The sequence below is a fragment of the Muscardinus avellanarius genome, assembly GCF_963383645.1.
Source record: "Muscardinus avellanarius genome assembly, chromosome: 10".
Classification (NCBI taxonomy): Eukaryota; Metazoa; Chordata; class Mammalia; order Rodentia; family Gliridae; genus Muscardinus; species Muscardinus avellanarius.
The window spans coordinates 10,510,674-10,532,690 of NC_137796.1; positions in this window are offsets into that span (position 1 = coordinate 10,510,674).

Here is a 22,017-nt window from a genome sequence, read left to right on the forward strand (position 1 = left end):
GTGAATTTTGTTTCTAGAAACATGAATGAGTTAGGCACTCTTCAACAAATGAATGAATCGCAAAATTGTGGTATATGTACGTGATGGAATTTTACTCACCCATAAAGAAGACCAAAGTCAAATGTCATTTGCAGAGAAATGGATGGAAATTGAGGATATTATGCTACGTTACATTAGCCAGGCTCAGAGAGTGAAGAGTTATATGTTTTCTCTCCTATGTGATAGCTAGAGAGAAACTGGTTAACAGTAGAGACCTGAAATAAAGGAATAGATTCCAATGGAGCAATAGAGCAATGGAGTTTAGGGGGGAAAAGGAAAGGAGAGAAGAGACAGATATATGATGAAAGATACCAATCTCGGTGACATGTACACAAAAGGGGAGAGAGCAGGGTGGGTTCTGAAGGGAAACAATCCAAGTGTTGTGTGCACATGTATTCCTATCATTCTCTGCCTCAGTATGATATATAACTACGGTGTACCAATGACAGTATAGAAAGGGAATATACCAAGGATTGTGCAAAGGGTGTTGGGATCAACCAGAAAGCCCAAGGACAGGGTCAGCACTGACTTTTGACGAAGTCTGTCTCTATGGCCAAGCTTTGCTGAGTTGTTTCTGTGTCCTGCTCTGTATTGGACCCTAAGCCTGGCCACTCCTGTCAGCCCTCTTACTTAATTTTTTTTAAAACATGGCACACAGTTCACTGCCTTCACTACCAAGTCAGCTAGTGAGGACTCTCCTCCCAGTCTTGATTCTGATCACCCTTGATATCAGGTAAAGTTATTCATCTTCAACTTTGAGGAATAATTTCTCAGCTTCTCTTTAGCTAGAACCCTGGCTAAAGTTACTTAGGCAAGAATCCCTCCTGCCCCTGCTGTTTCTTCTTAGTAGTTTTCTATGCTTTGACCTCCCCAATCCCTGTTTGGCTATTGATCCCCATTTGTTCTTTTTGTACTCAGAGTTAAGAACAATATTTCTTACCTATTGCAATAGTCTTGCATAAAGCCGTTCCTTTTATATACTTTTATGCACAATTCACAATAGTAAAACCAGGAAACCAACCTAGGTGTCTGTCAACAGATGAATGCAGAACAAAAATGTAGTATATATGCACAATAGTGTTTTACTCAGCCATAAAGAATGAAATTGTCATTTGCAGTAAAATGGATGAAACTTGAGAATAAAGTCTTTCTTACCTTGAGACTAAAGATCTCTTATCAGACATTGCTATCTACAGATCAATATGTTTCATAAATAGAGATGAAAATGCTCGTAACTCTAATTCAACCATATAAAAATAATTACACATCAGAATCTAGCAAGAGTGATTCCAAAAGGAATTGTGTAGTCGAGAGGACTGGGTCTGGGACAGACAGGGTCAAAAGTAACATATGTTTTTGCTATCTCCACTGGAAGGATACGGAAAGAAGATGAAAGGTCAAAAGTGTAGATTCTGGGATGTGCGTATTCTCAGTGGGGAACAGAGTACAGTGAAAAGCTTCAAGCTCAAACAAGGGAAATACATAGGCAGGTGATGCTACTTAGTCACAGAAACTACTTCTGATAAGGAAGTAAGAAATAAATATTCCCAGGCACAGTTGGTCAGCCTCCAATCCCCACACCTTTGCAGAGCTAGCCTCAGAATCAGGGATACAACCTTCCAAAGTGGGTTGCACCTCCTGCCTAGACTCTAGTCTCTTTATTTGAGTCTCCATCACTCCAGACAGCAAAGAAACTGGGCAGGGAAGTGAGTCCTCTGGAGACAGAAAGACCCTTCAAGAAGAGGAGAGAATAAAAGCCTAGAGAAGCCCAGGCTCTATAGGCACATGCACTCTGTCCATCTGTTGTGACAAAATGTGTGAAAAGTTAACTCCCTTCCATGTGTGAGTGGTTAATATATAGGGCTTGTGGTTTATATCTAGAATGTTTCATCAAAGCTTATGTTGTTGAAGGCTGCATTCCCAATGCAGCAGTGTCCAGAGGTGGGGCTTTGGGAACGTGACTGGGTCATAAGGGCTCCAATATCATCAGTGGATTCATCCATTGATGGTTGAGTGGACTTCTGGGAGATGGTGGAGACTGTAGAACATTAGGGCATGCTTGTAGGAATTAAGTCACTGGAGGCGTACTCTTAGGGACTATATCTTTTCCCTGGAAACTCTTTCTCTTCCTCCTGACTGCCACAAGCTGGACAGCTTTCCTTAGCATACACTTCCACCATGATGCTTCTAGCTTAGAGCTGTCCACTTGTGGACTGAAACCTCTAACTCTGTCAGCCACAACAAATATTTCTTCCTCTAAGTTGTTCTTGTCAGGTTTTTGGTCACAGTAAGAAAAAATTTGACTAATAAGGTGTCTGAAAAGCATCATGTTTCTTACTTTTTCAGAGCAACTAATGAACTGACATAAATGTAATTCCACTTTTTCAGAATGAATAGGCTAAAGCCTATTCCAACCTGTCTTTATGGAAGCAGTTGCTTCCATCTAGTCTCAAAGAGTGGCATTAAATTGTCTAGCTATATCTAGTTAAACCATTTAATAAGAATAAGTTGATTATAACTATTTCTGATGGGAATTGTAGGCTTCACATAGAAATAGCTTTTTTTTTAGCATTTTCTGTCAATTACATTGATTTTTGAGTGCTGAAAGCATTGCCTTACCTGTAATAAATCTCACTGGACTGAAGTGTATAATTCTTTTATACATTGTGGGATTAGAATTGCTCATATTTTGTTTGGCATTGTTTCATCTATATTCATGAAGCATATTGATGTATAGTTCTCCTTTCTTGTAATATTTTTATTTGGTTTTCTTATTAAGGCAAGGCTGGCTTTATAGAATCAGTTAGAAAGTGATATCTCGCTTCTGTTTTCTATCCTGAAGAATTGGCTTAATTTCTTTCTTAAATGTTTGGAAGAATTCACAGCTAAGCCATCTGGAGTTGGAATTTTCTTTTTCATAGTATAATTAATTATTGATTCAATTTTTTAATAGAAAAGAGTCTATTCAAATTATTTATTTTTCATTTGGCAAACTTAATAGTTTGTTATTTTCAAGGAATCGGCTCATTTCATCTAATTTATGGAACTCTTGGCATAGAATTGTTCATAGTACTCCTTTTGCACACTTTTAATATCAATAAGATCAATAGTTCTGATCTCTCTTTTGCTCTTGGAGTTGGTAATGTGTATCTTTCCTCCACTTCTGTCTGTCTGCCTGTATATCTCTCTTTCCTTCTTCCTCATCTCTACTTACTCTCTTTCTTTTTCTTTTCATTAGTGTGCAGTGTTGAGTCTGCATTCTGTTACTGTGGCAAATTATTTGAGGAAATAAACTTAAAGATAAGAAAGTTGGTTTTGGCATACTGCTTCAAGGATCCCAGTCCATGATGAGCTGACCCTGTTGGTTTGGGACTGTGGTGGCACAGTACATCATGGCAGGAATGTGAAGGAGAGAAGAAATATTCCTCTCATAGCAGCCAGGGAACAGAGAGGGAAAAATGGAAGGAATCCAGGTGTGGTCGTTCATGCCTATAATCTCAGTATTTGGGAGGCTGAGACAGGAAGATCACAGTTTTGCAGCCCCCCCCCAGCAACTTAGCATCACCCTCTGCAATTCAAGATATATCAAAGACTCGTAATCAGACCAGAAACCTTGCAGCTGCTTGAAAAGGGCATAGGTCCAACACTTCAACACATAGGCACAGGTAAAACCTTTCCCAAAAAGACCCCAAGGGCACAAGAAAATTTTAAAATGATAAATATGTGAGGTTGCATTAAACTCAAGAGCTTCTGTGCAGCAAAGAAACTATCAAGAACCTCAGCAGAGAGCTGATAGAATTAGAAAGGAAATTTGTCCACTATTCCTCTGGTAGAGGACTAATATCTAGAATATAGAGAAAACTCAAGAAACTCACTTCTAAGAACAAATAACCCAATCATAAAATGAACCTAGTGAATAGACACTTCACAAAAGAAGAAATACAAATGACTAATACACTTATAAAAAATTTTCAACATCATGCTATATTCATACTTTTACACATATTTGGATGTAGCTCCTCCATTGATCAACCTCAGCCTTCTTCCTTTCCTATCCTTCCATTCTAGCTTTGCTGAGATTTCCCCTCCATTATCTGGAGTCCCTCTAGTATACCCAATCATTTTGGGGAGGGGAGAAGGAGAACTGAACAGGGGGGAGAGGGCACCAAGCATAGTCTAAATGTATACCATTTTCAATATGTTCCACATATAAATAAAATAAAATAAAATAAATGTTCAACATCATTAGCCATGAGAGAGATGCAAACCAAAACTACCCTGAGAATTCACCTAACTCCAACTATAATGGCAAGCATTAAAAATACAAATAACAACAAATGCTGATAAGGATATGGAGAAGTGGGAACTCTAATACATTGTTGATGGGGTTGCAAATTAGTGTAACCACTTTGGAAAATGGTATGGAGGATCCTCAGAAGATTAAGAGCAAATTTATAATATGATCCAGCAAGCCACTTCTGTGTATCTACTCAAAAGAATGGAAACCAAACCATCAAACTAATGTTTGCATATCTATGTTCTTAGCTGCACAATTCACCATCGCCAAACTATGGAACCAGCTAAGATGTCCATCAACAGATGAATGGATCACAAAACTATAAGATACATATGCAGTGAAATTTTACTCAGCAATAAATAACAAAATTGTGTCATTTGCAGGGAAATGGATGGAACTGGAGAACATTATACTGAGTGAAATTAGTGAGTCAGAAAAAGTAAAATATCAGATGCTCTACATAATATGAGGACGCTAGGGAGAGAAAGCATCATAGGAAAAACTCTAGATGAAGAAGGAAAACCACGGATGGGCAAATAATGTGACCTAACTGAGGAAGATGGGAGGGGGGAAGAGAGAAATTCCCTAATGTACATTCACAAACATATCAAAGTCAATCAATAAGCCAAACATGAGAAGGAGGGAGGGGGAGGGAATGGGGTGGGAATTGGGGAAGGGCTAAATGAGTGATGTGTGCATGTATTCCTCTACCATCTTATACTATATTAAGATGTATACTACAATGCATCAATAAAAATAATACAAATTAAAAATAAAATAGGGCTGGGTGTATAGCTCAGAGGTTGAATGCCCCTGAGTCCAATTCCCAGTATTATATAGAAGGGAAGAAGGAAAAAAGGAAGGAAGAAAGGAAAGAATGAAGGAAGAAAAAGAGAGGAGGGGCTGGAATCCAAACATCTTCTTCAAGGCCATCCTCCCATCCTTCTCCAACTAGGTGCCACCTGTTAAAAATTCTACCACAACCCAATAGTACCCCAGGTTTTGGAGGAATATTTTGGGTACAAACTCTACTACTTCCTCAAGGTTGATAAATTCCATTGATCATTTTAAATGCCCAGCTTTTTCTTTGTTTATTTCTCTATGTTCTCTGTCTATTTCCAATATCACTGAGTTCTGCTCTAATTTTCATAAGCTTGTGTTGGGCCTACATTGCTCTTTTTCTGGTGTCCTAGGAGAGTAGTAATTAACTGCTTGATTTTTAGACCTCTTTTTTTGATATATGTACTTGGTGCTATACATTTACCTTTAATCACCGCTTTTGCTGCATCCTACAAAACTGATATAAGTTACATTTGCAATGTCATTAAAACATCAAAACAATATTATTGTCACTTGAGACTTCTTTGATTAATGAACTACACTTAGGTATTCTTTATTTCTAAAGATTTGGATATTTCACACTTATCTTTCTATGATATTTTTTCTAGTTTAATCCTATGGTACCGTAAATCATTCATTTAAGATTTTAAATTTTTAAATTGATTATGATTTTTTTATAGTTTAGGATCTTGGCAAATGTCCCATGGGACTATCATGAAATGTGTATTCTGCTGTTTTGGGATGCAGTATTTTATAACTGTCAATTAGACCCAAGTGATCGATAGTACTGTCACATCAACTATATGCTTACTGACTTTCTGACTACTCAATCTATCAATTACTAAAAGAGGGTCATTGAAGTCTCCAAATATAATTGGAGATTCGTCTATTTTTCTTTGCAGTTCTATTAGTTTTTGTTTCACATATTTTGACATTCTATTCTTAGGTACATACCTGTGAAGGATTGTTATGTCTTTTTGGAGAATTTACCTCTCTATCATTGTGTAATGTCTCTTTTTTCCTCTGGCATTTTTCTTTGTACTGAAGTCTGCTTTTTTTCTAAAATCATCATAGCTACTTCACTATTACTTTTAGCAACAGAAAAATTACTAAATGCTCAATATTAAAACTTGAGAAAATCCCTGAAGTAAAAATATCTTTATTAGAATCCTGCAACTATGCAGGACTCTTCTAACAAGTAAAAATATTAAATACATTAAAAACAGTAAAAGCGTTAAACATTGTGTCTCTGTGATAACTAAAAAAATTCTGAAAAAGAAACATATGCACTAATATTACTTTAAGACCTATTAGCCATCTAAAACCTGCAGAATTTTGTGGCATTGATGAAAAAATGAACACAGATATTTCAAACAGAATAGAGGACAAATGTCAGATCATATAAGTATAGTCAACTAACTGGTTTTCCATAAAGTGAAAATATAATTCAATGTTAAAAGACAGGTTTTTTTCAATAAACTCCCTCAAATGATTGAAATTTTATATATTAAAAAAAAAACTAATCTAGTCACACACCTCACATACTTTGCAAGAACTACCTGAAAAGAATCAGAGATCTAAATGTAAAATACAAAACTATAAACCTTCTAGAATAAAGTGTTGAAAAAAATTTGTGTAACTTGTATTTGGTGAAAAGTAATTCTAGATACAGTATCAAATTTACCATCCATGAAAGAAAATTAGTAAGTTGGACTGCACTAAATTTTTTTTATTTCACTGAAACTTCTTGAAAAACTATATACTGAGAAAAGACATCACAAAACTTTTATCTGATAAGACATCGTTTCCAATATATAAAGAATTATTAACATTCAACAATAAGAAATGAACTAGTTTATAAAATGGGCAAAACATTCAAGCCACAGAATGAGAAAAAATACAAAATTTATATCTAATAAAGTACGTGTAGTTAACATGTAGAAACCTCAACATTCAACACTGAGGAACCAAAAATCTAATTATCAAATGGGCAAGAGCGTATACCCTATCACTTCTGAGCTTCATTATCATGTGTGATTACAATGCACCAATAAAAATATATTAAAAATTAAATGGCCTAAAAATCCCAAGAGACACTTCACCAAAACAGATATGTGAATGGCAACCAAATACATTAAAATTTTCTTATCATCATGTGTCATTAGGAGAATAAAAATTAAAACCACAATCTGAGGAGAGTGACTGGTAGAATATTGGGAGGGGATAAGAGGAGGGAGGTGGGAAGAGGAAAATGAAGGCCCACTACTACCACCACCACCAACAACAAAAGAAACAATTTAAAATTGTGCCCACATATGAAAGTATCAACACCAATCTCACTGTTATGTGTGGGGAGGGTTGGGGAGGGGCTGGGACCTGAAGGGAAACACACCAAGACCTGTGTGTGTAACTTGTTTGTGTGACTTTGAATCTCACTATGGTACACAATTACAGAGCCACCAATTCAAGTATTTAAAAACTACAATAGAAAATGACCACCCACCGATTTTCATGACTAACCTCCCGAAGCATTGGTGGGACCAATTTTCACACCTGTTGCGGGTAGGATCTCAAAGTAATACAGCCTTTCCACAGTTTGACGGGTTCTTAAACATCCAAATAGAACAGCCCCACGCCCAAGTGCTCACTCAGCTTATTTATTTATTTTTATTGCTGTACTGTAATCATACATCATAGTGAGGTTCAGAGTGATAGGATGATACATGCGTACAGCATTCACTTTGAGTTTCCCTTGAGGGCTTCTCCCTCCTTTCTCCTCCCCATAGATAATATTTACATTGATATAGACAACTTTATATATGAACAAAGCATTGCTCAAGTTGTTTCCAGCACTTCATTAAGCCTAATCATTTAAATAATCATTTAAATTTTGCTCACCTCATTTAAATTTGCTTCCACGTAAAGTAGAAATAAAACTTTGTTCCTAATTGTCCTCAATTGAAAGGAACTGTGATGGTCAGCAAATTATCGTCTATCTATACAATGACATATTATTCAGGGCTCAAAATGAATGAGCTATTATTTTATGAATAACCAGATGAACCTCAAATGAGGTTTGCTACGTGAAATCATCCAGGCTAAACAGTGGTATATATCATGTGATTGTTTTTATGTGTCATTTAGGTGAAAGGAAATCTATAGGACAGAAAACAGCTGAGGGTTGACAGAGATTTGGACGGAAAGCAGCCAAGTTGTAGGAAAATCGTGGGAGAACCATGAGGTCCAATCAGACTTGCATGACTTGAGATTGGAAGCTACATGACACTAGTGTTGATCCAGTCCAGAAACTGCATCACCAAAGACGCACCAAGGGTGACCACGCACTCAGTGCTTATACAAACGAGTCAACAGATAAATCAACCAGGGTATTTGGGATTCCAGAGTGAAATGCAGATATGTGAAGTGATTCTCCCTGTGCTGCCAAAGTTTGAAATGATCTCACTGAAACCAATGTAGAAAAAAAAATTAAGCTGACCCAACTAACAGTGGAAAATGACCATTTGACTAGGAATTGTAACGCTACTGACCCAGAGGAACTATAGACACAAATACTGCATTCTAGAGAGTAAATAGGTTCCTTGTGAGGGTCTGTGTTAATTTTGAAAACACTTTATGTTTCTTTGAGTTGAAAGACATATGTAAATGTGTGATGAATGATGGTAGGCAGGGCTTTCTGCTGGACAGTAAAATTGCAGACTTCTGAGATCAGAACCCTGAACACTGTGGTAATGAAATTGCAGACATCAATGTGACGTCATTTCAGTTACATATGTACAGTAATAAATACATATGTGTGTATCTCATCATATATACCTATGTACGTTTATATAAATTACATTTATATATAGTTGTGTATATATATGTGTGTTTATATATGTTATGTATATGTTTAATTATATATGATTATATGCCCACATATTATACTTATATGAATATTGACAAAAATGATTACAAATATGTACACATATGTGAGCTAAGAACCATTGGTTATCTAGATTTCTCTTCTTAAATGGGATGGAAGCAATGATGCTGAGAATCGATGTGCAAACCTGGTCCCCAACACTGCTCTTAAATTACCATTACCACAAGGACACAGAGTTCCTTGGAAAAGTAACTGATTTTACTTATTTGTTTGTTTGTTTGTTTATTATTTATTTTTGCAGGTCTGGGGATGGAACCTAGGGGCATTCAACTAAGGTACACCCCCTGCCCTATTCTTTATTCTTTATTTTGAAACCGGGTCTCACTGAGTTGCAGAGGGCCTCACTAAGCAACAGAGGCTGTCTGCAAACAGCCATCCTCAGGTCTCAGCCTCCCGAATGCTGGGATTACATGCGTGCACCACCACGCCTGGCTTAACTGATTTTATTGATGGGGCAGAAGAAGCAGAAGTTGAACCTGGAGGGTCTTGGAGTACAAGAAAGCAAGGAAATGTTCAAAGAATAAAATAAGAGGGGTATAGAGGAGCCGACTTGATACTGAAATAAAACTCGAACAGAAGTAACTTGAGCAACAAGGTAAATGCCCTGGTATTGGATTAGAACCCAAAGCATAAAATACTCATGCATGGGTCTCATCAATATAAATAAACCATTGCATAAAATGTGCAAGAATAGACGGTTTGCTGCATATATGATAATATATACATATATATAACCTTCTGAGGGGTATAATTTACCCTCCACACCCCCAACTCCACTGAATATGGATTGGACTTAAAGATTTGTTACCAAAGAAGAGAGTAGGGGAAGGTAAAACCAATAATTTTTGAGGGAGAAGGCTGGCAAGTGATGAAGGCCAGCGTCATTTGTGAGATTGTGCTGAGGTGGTGCACTCTGAATTGAGGGGGTGAGTGGTACTCTACCTCTTGGCTGTCCTCCTCCAAATATATTACCCAAATCCAATTATGAGATAAACATCACTGACTCAGAGTGGGAAGCATTCTAGAGAATACCTGGCAGGACTCCTCAAGAATACCAAGGCCATGAAGAGAACAGAAAAGCTGAGAAATGGCTACAGATCAGAGGAAAAGGGGGAGACACAATCATTAAGTCTACTATGATCTCTTGGACGGGATCCTGGAACAGAAAATAGGCATTTTTGAAAAAAACTGATTGAATTAAAATGGAGTCAGTACGTTGGTTAATAGTAATGTTCCAGTGTCAGCTTCTTAGTTTTGACAAATGTACCACATAGGTAATTTGTTCCATTATTAATAATAACAAGAGAATTTGGATAGTATACAAGGACTATCTGCAATCTTTGCAACTATTCCATAAATCTAATAGGATTCCAATATAAGTGTTTTTAAATTTAAAAATAAACTAGTACTTCTAATTTAAAATAACTAATTTCTGAATGAGGATAAATATTCAGCATATAATAATCAAACAAATATGGTATAACTGGAAGGATCATGCATTCCTGCTAATGAAAAGTGTAAGTCCCAGATAATAGAAATATTTCTGACCTTCAAACCTAAGGAAACCATGAAAGAATTTCAGATCTCATTATCTTTAATAAACCAGGTTATCAAACAGAATTTCTCTTATTTAGAGCAGATGGTGTTTTATATTTCTTCCTTGAAATTCTTAATTTTGCAAGCAAGGTTGTGCTTAAATTTAATTGGGGGAAAAAAACCTTAACATGTACTAAGACCATTAAATATTTGGTAGTTTCTTCATTTGTACTGCATGAAATATGGGAGCTATTTTTTTTTACCATGGTAGGTGAATTACTATAAAGATGTTAAAATTCAAATATATATACATCCAAAAGAGCTTTAGAATATGTTGCTATTTTAGGGCCACTTATGGAGAGGATGCAGGAAATATAAAAACTACACAATGCCCAAACTTCATTCTATACTTAGAGACACAATGAAAGAAAATAATGAATACCAACCATGAATGAATGGATATCAACAAATAATACTATAAATGTGCATTAAATTACACAGAAACTATACTACAGTAGATGAAAGTGTTTAAAAGTGTGAAACCACCCGGCATGGTGGCGCATGCTTGTAATCCCCGCACTTGGGAGGCAGAGACAGGAGGATCACACAGGTTCAAAGCCAGCCTCAGCTACTTAATGAGGCTCGCAGCAACTTAGTGTGACCCTGTTTCCAAATAAATTATAAAATATGTCTGGGAGTTTAGCCCAGAGGTAGAAAAGCCCCTGAGTTCCACCCCCAGTACCATTAAAAAAAAAGGAAGAAAGAAGTGTGATGCCCATTACAAGGAAAGCACCAATGCACCAATAAGTACTATGTTTTTAGAATTTAATAAATTATAAATAAGTCCAACGTGTGAATGACAGAACATGTAATTTTGATATACCAATACTATTTAGAAGAATCTGTGATGAAATTAGATGATCGCATGCCTTTCTTAAATTACAGAAATAATTATAATATTCTATTTGCAAAATAAGACTTATATTTTAATTTTTATTTCTCTCTCACAGCAATATTCTAGTATTTGGCGGGATTACATTTCATTAACAGAAGCCTAAAAATTGAAAGAACAGCTGGGGTATTGAATCAAGAAGCCTCTGTAGCAAAAGAAAAAATCAAAGCCTTGTACTTATGCGCCCAATATAGTCTACTGATTATTACAGAAACTGCTTGATTCTGAACAGTATAAATTGTATTTTATTATCTGGTGTGCTATTGAGAGTGAGGAAACTATACAGAAAAATGATATGATGCATTTCTTTTTTCCCCTTTTAAATGTCTCAACTGCTCAGCAGTTAAGAGAAGAATGGAGGAGGAAGCACAGTTCAGGATGAGTTTGTGAGCTGAGAAAAACAGTATCACTCTGCCCTCCTGCCTCTAATCCATTCTTCTACGAAAGGGTAAATTTGGCATTCTTCCAACTACCACTAAAACTGTCAGGAGATCCTTAAAAATTGCATTCAAAAGAAAATCAATAGGGCCCCTTCTCATCTCTTAAATTGGTCAGTTGTGGTTGCCTCGTTCCCTGAAACACTTTGGAATTCACTTGAATATAGATAGCCTGAGCCACTCATTATGAGAGTCATTAAAGACAGATGCCAAACGTAGAGAACAAGATATTGTGGGAACTTATTAAAATGTAGTCACAGGTACTATTGATGAGAGAGACTATGATTTTTATAAGTGTGCCCATCGTTTCAATAAGTGACAATTAGAATAATTTCTATATATAGATATATAAAGTTTGATTTAAAATATAATATGAGTTGGCAAGCATGGGTTTCTTATAGTGGATGAAATTTCTAACTAAAAACAACATGCAGGCATAGGCATCCCCCATTCTGGATCTTTGAGAATTCCTACTTCTCTTATTCTACATGTATCTGACCTCAAGACCTAGGGCTAAAATTAATCCTGATAGGAACTGTTATCTTTATTACTCTTACTTGGCCAATGGTTAATATCTCCCTCAAGGTAACAGAACTCAACAGCACATCATTTTGTTATTGTTGTTGTTTGCATGGAGATGGTGTGTGTGCCATTTATAAGTTAAACTTATGGCGAGATAAATTCTAATTAATTTCCTCTTAGGGTATACACGAGGGTAACATTTTTCAGCAGTCATTTCTATAAAAAGAAAATCACTTTGTCACCTACAGAAGGTTGCATTTTCAAATAAGGCATTGGCAGCAGCAGCTTCACAAAGATTCCTTAGGAAACGCGTTTTTATTCCTAAGAAACGTTATCATTGTATTTGGTTGGGTAAGACACAAATTAATATTAGATGGGGGGATAAATAATGCAGAATAGGATCTATGTAATCTAAAAGCACACCTTTTGCAATGTGTTCTAGTTGTCCTTAAAATATCACTATTATCTCAGTTGTTGGGAATTACCTGTTCGTATGCCCTCTGTGTACTAGGACAGTCAAATTACAAGAGGCGTGAATGTTATGTGTTAGCAGCTCCTGCCTCGTCTGCAAACTCTGCTTGTGTTGCAAGGTAGTGTTGGCAGACAGAGTCCTGTAGCTGAGAGTTTTATATCTTGCAGTGGAGTTTGGGTTGGCATACTAACTAACTAATGGTTCTCACTAATGGTTCTGTAGAGTGGGTTTTGTGACTGTTTCCCTTGTGTAAGATCTGTAGAGACAACTGTTTCCTAAGAATGACATGTACTACACCTAAACATTTTCATAGGATCACACACACACACACACACACACACACACACACACACACACACACCTTAGACATCCACAAAAGAATCAGACCCAGAATTGCTGACTCCAGCCTGGATACCCTTCATTAAATGACCTGCACAAACAATCTTGATGCTTGGCAGTCCCCTCACCTCTAAATATAATATATGATTTCACTATCTTCTGGGGTGAAATTCACTCAGGCAGGGGACCTGTACCCCAAGGAGAAGAAGCTCAAATGTGCTGTTCCCCAATTTTCTGCAGCCTCTGCAGAGCAGGTCTAGAGCTCGTGATGTAACAGACCTAAGAAACTGTCCCCTGCAAGCTCACCATGGCTAAAGGAGTGATAGATCCATGAAAACATGTAAAGGGAAAAAGGATGCTGGGCTCTGACATGCATGGTGGTGGGATTGTTAAAGGCTTCTTCTTTGTAGACCAGTAAGAATTTCCATGCAGTAGCTAGGATGGGTAAGCAATAATTTTCTAAAACCATTAGTCAGAGCTTCTTGGATATTGCTGTTGTTCTGGAGGCTGCTGGTGCTCTAAGAACCTGAGTCTGTGCATCCCTCCTTCCACTAAAGGTTCACTGGAGTCATGGAGAGCAAGGTCTGAGAGCCAGCAATGACACCTTCTCTATGTATAGGTTGGGATCCTCTTTTCTCTCTCCCTGTGATGTTCCTGTAGATGCCTTTAGTCCATGGGCAGGGGTCCTCTTGTCACCCTCCCCCTCTTCTACATGTGGACTTCCAGAAGGCACTATTAGAAGACATCACCCAAAACCATTCCAGCGATATCTGGGCCTTAGATAGAGGAATCCAGGTCCTTCTCTGTACCTTCCTTCCTCCCCAGGATCAGCATGCCCTCCTTCAGGAAGGAAATTCTTTCATTTGTGATTATTATCAGCAGACATAATATCACAGGCATCTCCCACTCCTTGAGTTGCTTTGTAAAGCGCCTATTAAGAAACATCTCTGGGTGCCCTGACTTCTCATTAGACAATGGATTTCAGGCGATATGTTTTACTTGACTGATTAAAAAACAGGCTCTGCGAAGAAGGCAGCTCGCCCATGTGGAAAGGACAACAAATTGGCTCTGGCTCAGGACGCCTGGAGACGCAGTTGAGTTGACTTAGGCAGGTGTTCAGGGATGTTCTGAAATAAACATTTAAATGACTTAAATGGAGTCAGCCAGTCATTACTTTTTGTGTTCATGGAGTCCCAGCCTGCAAGAAACATGCAGTCAAATTGTAGATCACACTGGAAGAAATTAGACCTGAGGTAAGAAGGTAGCCTTCTTAGGGGCTGTCACTGATGATGAATACGTGTTTCTGTAAAACTTGTCTTTTTCTTTTGACTATGAGTTTGATTTAGGGAGTGATGTTTGTTCATTCATTTGTTTGCTTTAATAAATAAATTTATTGGCAACAGTCTCTGTAATTTTCAAACTCTGGAAACAACCCAAAATTACTATTAAGAGTAGAAAGGATAAGTAAATTATACCATACTTATATATGCTATTCAGCAATGAAAACCAACAAGGTATAAATAAGTACATAACATGGATGAATCTCTAACACATAATACTGAACAAAAGAGAGCAGACATGAATGGTGCTATGATCTAGCTTTAATCTAAAAAATTTAGAACACTAAACTATACTGTACAAAAACAAATTCAAGATGGATGAGATTCAAAATGGCGACTGTGGGACGCAGAACATCTCAGTAGCTGAAATAAATAAAGTTCAACTACTCAGAAGGCAGCGTCTTGACAAACAATAAACAAAGCAGCGGAAGATACCCATGAACCAAAACACAAACAGGAACCACAGAGAAAGGAAATCCATTACTCTGAGTACAAGATCCACTGCAGAAAGCCCAGGTGCATTATTGACCTGGTGTGGCGGCTGACGCCATCTCGGGCCACTGGCCGGAACCATGGTTGTCAGCTCTGGCTCCTATGCTGCATCCCCAAGACATAATCCAAGAATTTAAAGTGCAGAAAGTGGCAGTAGAGCTCCAACATCTTAAGCAACCAGCATCATGCTTCATGGACACAGAAAAAGATCCAAAAGCCCATGTGGTCATCAGAGGTGGCACCTGCAAGAGCGCACTGTGCCCTCTAGAGACCTGGCCTGCAGGACAGCAAGGTGACCACTTGCATTATTCATTACTCAGCAGAAACAGAAGACCATCCAGAGCAGCCGTGGGGTCCTGGCAGGCTCTAACGGCTTATCCCAGAGGTATCCAGTTAGAACCTCCAGGGTCAAAGGAAAGGCATAGTGCTCAAGGCACATTGCCTGCACAGGGTCACTAGATGCCCTCTGCAGGTGCAGATAGGGAGACACAGGCCCAGAAAAGGAAGGGGCAGAGCACAAGGCCTGAGATCGCAGAACCCAGGGAGGAGAGGACAGAGCCAGAGCTGGAGAACACAGAGCACAAACACTCATAAAGTGGGTCCAAAAGCTGACAACAGGCTATGGAGCAACTGAAAGACATTTGTATAGACTCCAGAATCTACCACAGTGAACAGACATACAGATATTATGTGGGCCTGTGCCCTCTATATGTAAATTAGAAGAACTGCTGTTTTTTTTGTTTTTATTTTTCTTGTTTTTCTCACACTGTTGTTAGTTCTTTTTGTTCCTATTCTTTCTTTATATTTTTGTTCTTTCTCTTTTTTCTCTCATACCTCTTTTAATTTTGGTTAGACTTTTTGCCTTTGATTTATAATTGTTAGTTTTTGTGACATGTTTTGTTACTTTATATGTTTGTTTGCTCCTTCACCCCATTCCTTTAACAAACTTCCTCACTATAGCCTATCTAATCTCTTCTCTCAAAACTGTTTTTCCCTTACTGTATCTCCTTGTTTTATATATAAGCTATTTCATATCTCCACACCTAAGTACTAACTACAAGAACCCTAGTGTCTAACCGTTTCTCATTCTCAACCAGATACTACCTTACTATACTTAAAACTTTACTCAACTTAATCATATTTTTCATTTTACCTGACTTCTATACCCATCACCCCAGCTTTTTGCCCTTTACCCAAACATCACCATTGAAAAAAGTACTGCTTACCTGTGCACAAACCTAATGACACCTCTAAATTCCTACTGCTAAAATTGTGTCAGACAGATTACCCACAGAATCACATACAAAAAAGAAGGTACCAAGACATCAGAAAATCAAGCCTAAGAACCCTGGAAAACATGGAAGAAATCAGGAAATTACTAAGCACATATAACCTATGTAAATTGAACCAAGAAGACATAGCAAGCCTAAACCAACCAATATCAAGTAAAGAAATAGAAACAGCAATAAAAATTCTGCCATCAAAGAAAAGACCAGTCCATGACAGGTTTGCAGATAAATTCTACAAAATCTTCAGTGAAGAATTAATCCTAATACTGCACAACTTGTTCCAGGAAATCAAAAGCGTGGAAATTTCAAAACTCCTTCTATTAGGCCAGTATCACATTAATACCAAAACCAAATAAAGATAACTCAAGAAAAAAAAATTACAGACCAATATCCTTCATGAACATAGATACAAAAATTCTAAACAAAATACTAGCTATACACTTTCAAAACCATATCAAGAAAATTTCATCCCAGAAAAGCAAGGCTGGTTCAACATGTGCAAATCAATACATGTAATTTACCACATAAATAGAACTGAGAACAAAACCTACATGATCATATCAATAGATGCTGAAAAAGCATGTGACAAAATCCAACAGCCATTTATGTTAAAAACACTGCAGAAAATTGGAATAGAAGGAATGTATTTCAATATCGTTAAGGCAATATACAATAAACCCAAAGCCAACAACATATCTAATGGGGAAAAATGCAAGAATTTTCTCTAAAATCAGGAGCAAGACAAGAATGCCCACTATCACCACTTCTTTTCAATATAAGACTCGAGACTCTTGACACAGCAATAAGACAAGAGAAGGATATCAAAGGAATTAAAATAGGAAAAGAGGAATTAAAATTATCCTTGTTTGCAGATGACATGATCCTTTATCTAGAAGACCCAAATAACTCAACCAAAAGACTACTGGAGCTGATTGCCCAATTAAGCAAACTTGCAGGATACAAATCAACCTAAAGAAATCAGTTGCTTTTCTTTATGCTAACAATGAATCCACAATGAAAGTAATAAAGAAAACAATTCCTTTCACAATAACCTCAAAACCAATAAAATAAAGGAATAAACCAAACCAAAGATGTAAAAGACCTCTACAATGAAAACTATAAAACATTAAAGAAAGAAATTGAAGAAGACCTTGGAAGATTAAAAGATCTCCAATTGCTCATGAATAGGAAGAATAAATATCATCAAAATGGCCATTCTGTCCGAAGTGATCAACATATACAGTGTAAATCCTATCAAAATATCAACATTCTTCATAGATCTAGAAAATTCAGTCATGACTTTTATATGAATAAAGAAAATACCCAGATTAGCTAAAGCAATCCTCAGCAATAAGAACCATGCAGGAGGCATCACAGTCTCAGACTTCAAATGATACTATAGAGAAATAGTAGTAAAAACAGCATGGTATTGGAACAACAACAGGCATACAAACCAATGGAACAGAATAGAAGATAGAGAAACAAACCCACACAACTGTAGTCAATTAATCTTTGTCAAAGGGGCCAAACTCATATGCTGGAGAAAAGACAGCCTTTTCAACAAATGGTGCTAGGAGAACTGACTACCAATTTGTAGAAAGTTGGAACTAAATCCTTACCTCTCACCATGCACAGGAATGAACTCAAGATGGATCAAAGACTTAGAAATTAGGCCAGAGACTGTGAAGCTATTAGAGGAGAGCATAGGCTTAACACTCCAACACATAGGCACAGGCAGTGACGTTCTCAACAAGACCTCCAAAGCTCAGGAAATTAAAGCAAGAATTAACAAGTGGATGGCATCAAACTAAAAAGTTTCTGCTTATCAAAGGAAACCATCAAGAACCTAAGGAGAAAGCCCATGAAATGGGAGAAGATACTTACCAGCCACCACTCTGATAGAGGGCTAATATCCAGAATATATAAAGAGCTCCAAAGACTCTACACTAGCCAAACAAATAACCCAATCAAGAAATGGGCAAATGAACTAAATAGACACTTCACAAAAGAAGAGATACAAAGGGCCAATAGATACATGAAAAAATGTTCAACATCATTAGCCATCAGGGAGATGCAAATCAAAACTACACTGAGATTCCATCTAACCCCAGTCAGATTGGCAAGCATAAAGAAACCAAATAACAACAAATGCTGGCGAGGATGTGGGGAAAGAGGAACTCTTTTACACTGTTGGTGGGAGTGCAAACTAGTTCAGCCACTATGGAGCTCAGTGTGAAGATTCCTTAGAAGACTGGGAATGGATCCACCATATGATCCAGCTCTACCACTCCTAGGTATCATTCCAAATGGGGTTGAAATCAGAGAATTATAGTAGCATATGCATACCCATGTTCATAGCAGCACAATTTGTAATAGCCAAAATATGGAACCAACCTAGGTCTCCATTAGCAGATGAATGGATTGCAAAATTATGAGAAATACACACAATGGAATTCTACTCAGCAATAAGGAAGAACAAAATCATGTCATTTGCAAGAAGATGGAAAGACTTGGAGAACATTATGTAAAGTGATATCAACCAAGCACAGAAAGAGAAGGGATTTATGTTTTCTCTAATATGCCCAAACTAGGGAGTATTAGGGATATCCGAGGAACTCCAGACAATGGAGAGGAAACCTCAGCAAAGCTAGAAAGGAAGGGTGAAAGAGGAAGAAGGCTGAGATTGATTAACTGGAGGAGCTACATTTGAATATGTGTATAAGTGTGAATGTAGCATGGCCAACCTGGACATTCATTGTTGGGAGGGGGGAAAGGCAAGCAGGGGGAGCTTACCAAGCACTGTGTGAATGTATGCCATTTTCAATATGATCCACGTAAAAATAAAAGTAAAAAATCAGGATGAAGAGGTGGAGCCTGGAAGGGAACAAAAGAAGGGATTCTGAAATTAAGGAAAGGTTTATTTCTTAACCTAGATAATTGTTGCACACAGGTGTTAACTTTCTGAAAATGGTCAAACCATTTGCTTAAGAACTGTTCACTTCCCTGAAGGATGCTGCCCTTCACCCAGTTACTTACAGGAAGAATCAAGCAAGCCTACCCAGGGCAAGAGTCTCATCAGAAAGCCCACACTAGCCCAGGCCTCCCTTCCCAGCTCCCCATCGCTCCCTGGAGTGATTAGGAGACAGTGGGTGGCTCATCCAATGCCACCTCCTAAACAGCACAATTTCAGAGGCATCAGAGTTTCATTCCTTTTTTATATGTTACAAGCACTTCCCAATATCTTTGCATGTCTCATTATCTTTTAAGAAACTAGACATTTTAGGATAGAATGCAGCACTTCTAAATCCACTCTCTTATCGAGGTGGGTTGTTTTAGTTTTTAAATATTGCTGCCTGCGGGCGTGGTGGCGCACGCTTGTAATCCCTGCTCTTGGGAGGCGGAGACAGGAGGATCGCGCAGGTTTGAAGCCAGCCGCGCTGGCTTAAGAGACCCTGTTTCCAAATAAAAAAATTTTTAAAAGTATAAAATGGGTCTGGGAGTGTAGCCCGGAGGTAGAAGCGCTTCCAGGAACCAAGGACCACCAGAAAAAAAAAAAAGTTGCTGCTTTGCTTTTACTTCATTTATTTATTTTTGTGTGTGTGTGTGTGTCATGTCTGGGCACTCTATTCCATTAGCTTATTGATCAGTAAGTGATTATATTACAAAGAGAATTTTTAAAAATATTTTGAAAACAGTAAGACCCCAACTTCTGTCGATGGGTTCTGTATATATAGGCATACCACAGAATCTGTGCAGTTTAGTTCCAGGACCAACCTCAGATACTAATTTCTGGGAATGTTCGAGTCCTTTATATAAAATAGCACAATATTTGAATATAATCTCCACACATTGACTTCTATACTTTAGATTACCTTTAGGTTACTTTTAATACCCAGATGTAAGGCAGAGGCTAGGTAAATAGTTGTCACACGATATATATATTTGTGATACTGGGGATAGAACTCTGGGGCATTCTGCCTCTGAGCTACACCGCCAGTCCTATTTTTTTTTTGTCTTTTTATATTTAAAATAGGGTCTCACTGAGTTGTGAAGGGCTTCACTAAGTAGGAGCTAAAGCTGTCCGCACACCAAGATCCTTCCATCTTCACCACCTCAATGCTGGGTTTACAAGTGTGCACCACCACGCCCCGCAACATTGTGTTGTTTAGAGGAAAACAACGACAAGATAAAAAGGTCTGTAGATGTTCAGCAGAGACAAACATTATTTATTTATTTATTTATTTATTTATTTATTTATTTATTTATTTATTTTTGCAGGTGTAGAGCTTGTGGACATGGAGGGCCAATGGTGGTACATCAAGGAATGCCTTAGACAGGAGGCTCTAAGTCTTCACTACCTGCTTGCAGAGAGCCCTATGGCCACCCAGAGCTGGCAGCTTGGTGCTGGAGTCCCAAAAACATAACAGTTTTTCAAAATTTCCTGTCACTGTCTCAGTCACTTATAATTTTTAACATATATATATATATATATATATGTGTGTGTGTGTGTGTGTGTGTGTGTGTGTGTGTGTATGTTTAAAGCATATATGTAACATATATACATAGTATATATGTATATATATACACATATATACATACATGATTGATATATGTAATCACATATATGTGATTTTTTTTTTTTAGTTTTACAGTACTGAGGATTGAACCCAGGTACATTCTACCTCCAAGCTATACCCCCAGTCCTATATTTTATTTTATTTTATTTCATTTTATTTATTTATTTACTTATTTATTTTAGCAGTACTGGGGATGGAAACCACCCAGAAGAATTCTACCTCTAAGAAACACCCTCAGCCCTGTTTCTTTTTATTCTTTATTTTGAAACAGGGTCTCATTGAGTTGCGAAGGGCCTCACTAAGCAGCTGAGGCTGTCGTTGAACCACGATTCTCCTGTCTCAGCCTCCCAAATGCTGGGATTACAGGTGTGCACCAACCATGCCTGGCTCTATTTTTTATTTTTTATTATAAAACAGGGTCTCACTAAGTTATGGAGGACCTCACTAAGTAGCTGAGGCTGGCCTTGAACCTGCAATCCTCCTGTCTCATCCTCCCAAGTACTGAGATGACAAGCATGTGCCACCACGCCTAGCTACATGTGATCTTAGACTTATACATATGTATGTGTGTGTTTATGTGTGTATGTATGTATGTATGTATGTATATCATATATATGCATGTATATGTGTGTGATGTTAAACACATATATGGATATATTTGAAAAATTTCTCCATGTAAATTCTGCTCAAATTAGGTGAGTTCAATCAGATGTAACAAAGAAAACGGAGATTCCACAGCTTTCCGTAGAGCTGTCAAGTCAAATGTTGATAGTTCTCTGAGAATGTTGCTTTGAGAAAAGGCTAAGCATGTTCTGCCCCTTCCAGAGTCTGCTCGGCTGCTGGCTTTCCTGTGCCTGCCACGCTGTTGGTTTTGAAGTTCCCCACAGAATCGGGAAGAGGAGGACAGGACTGGAGCACGCTCCCCTTTAGACCTGGGGATGT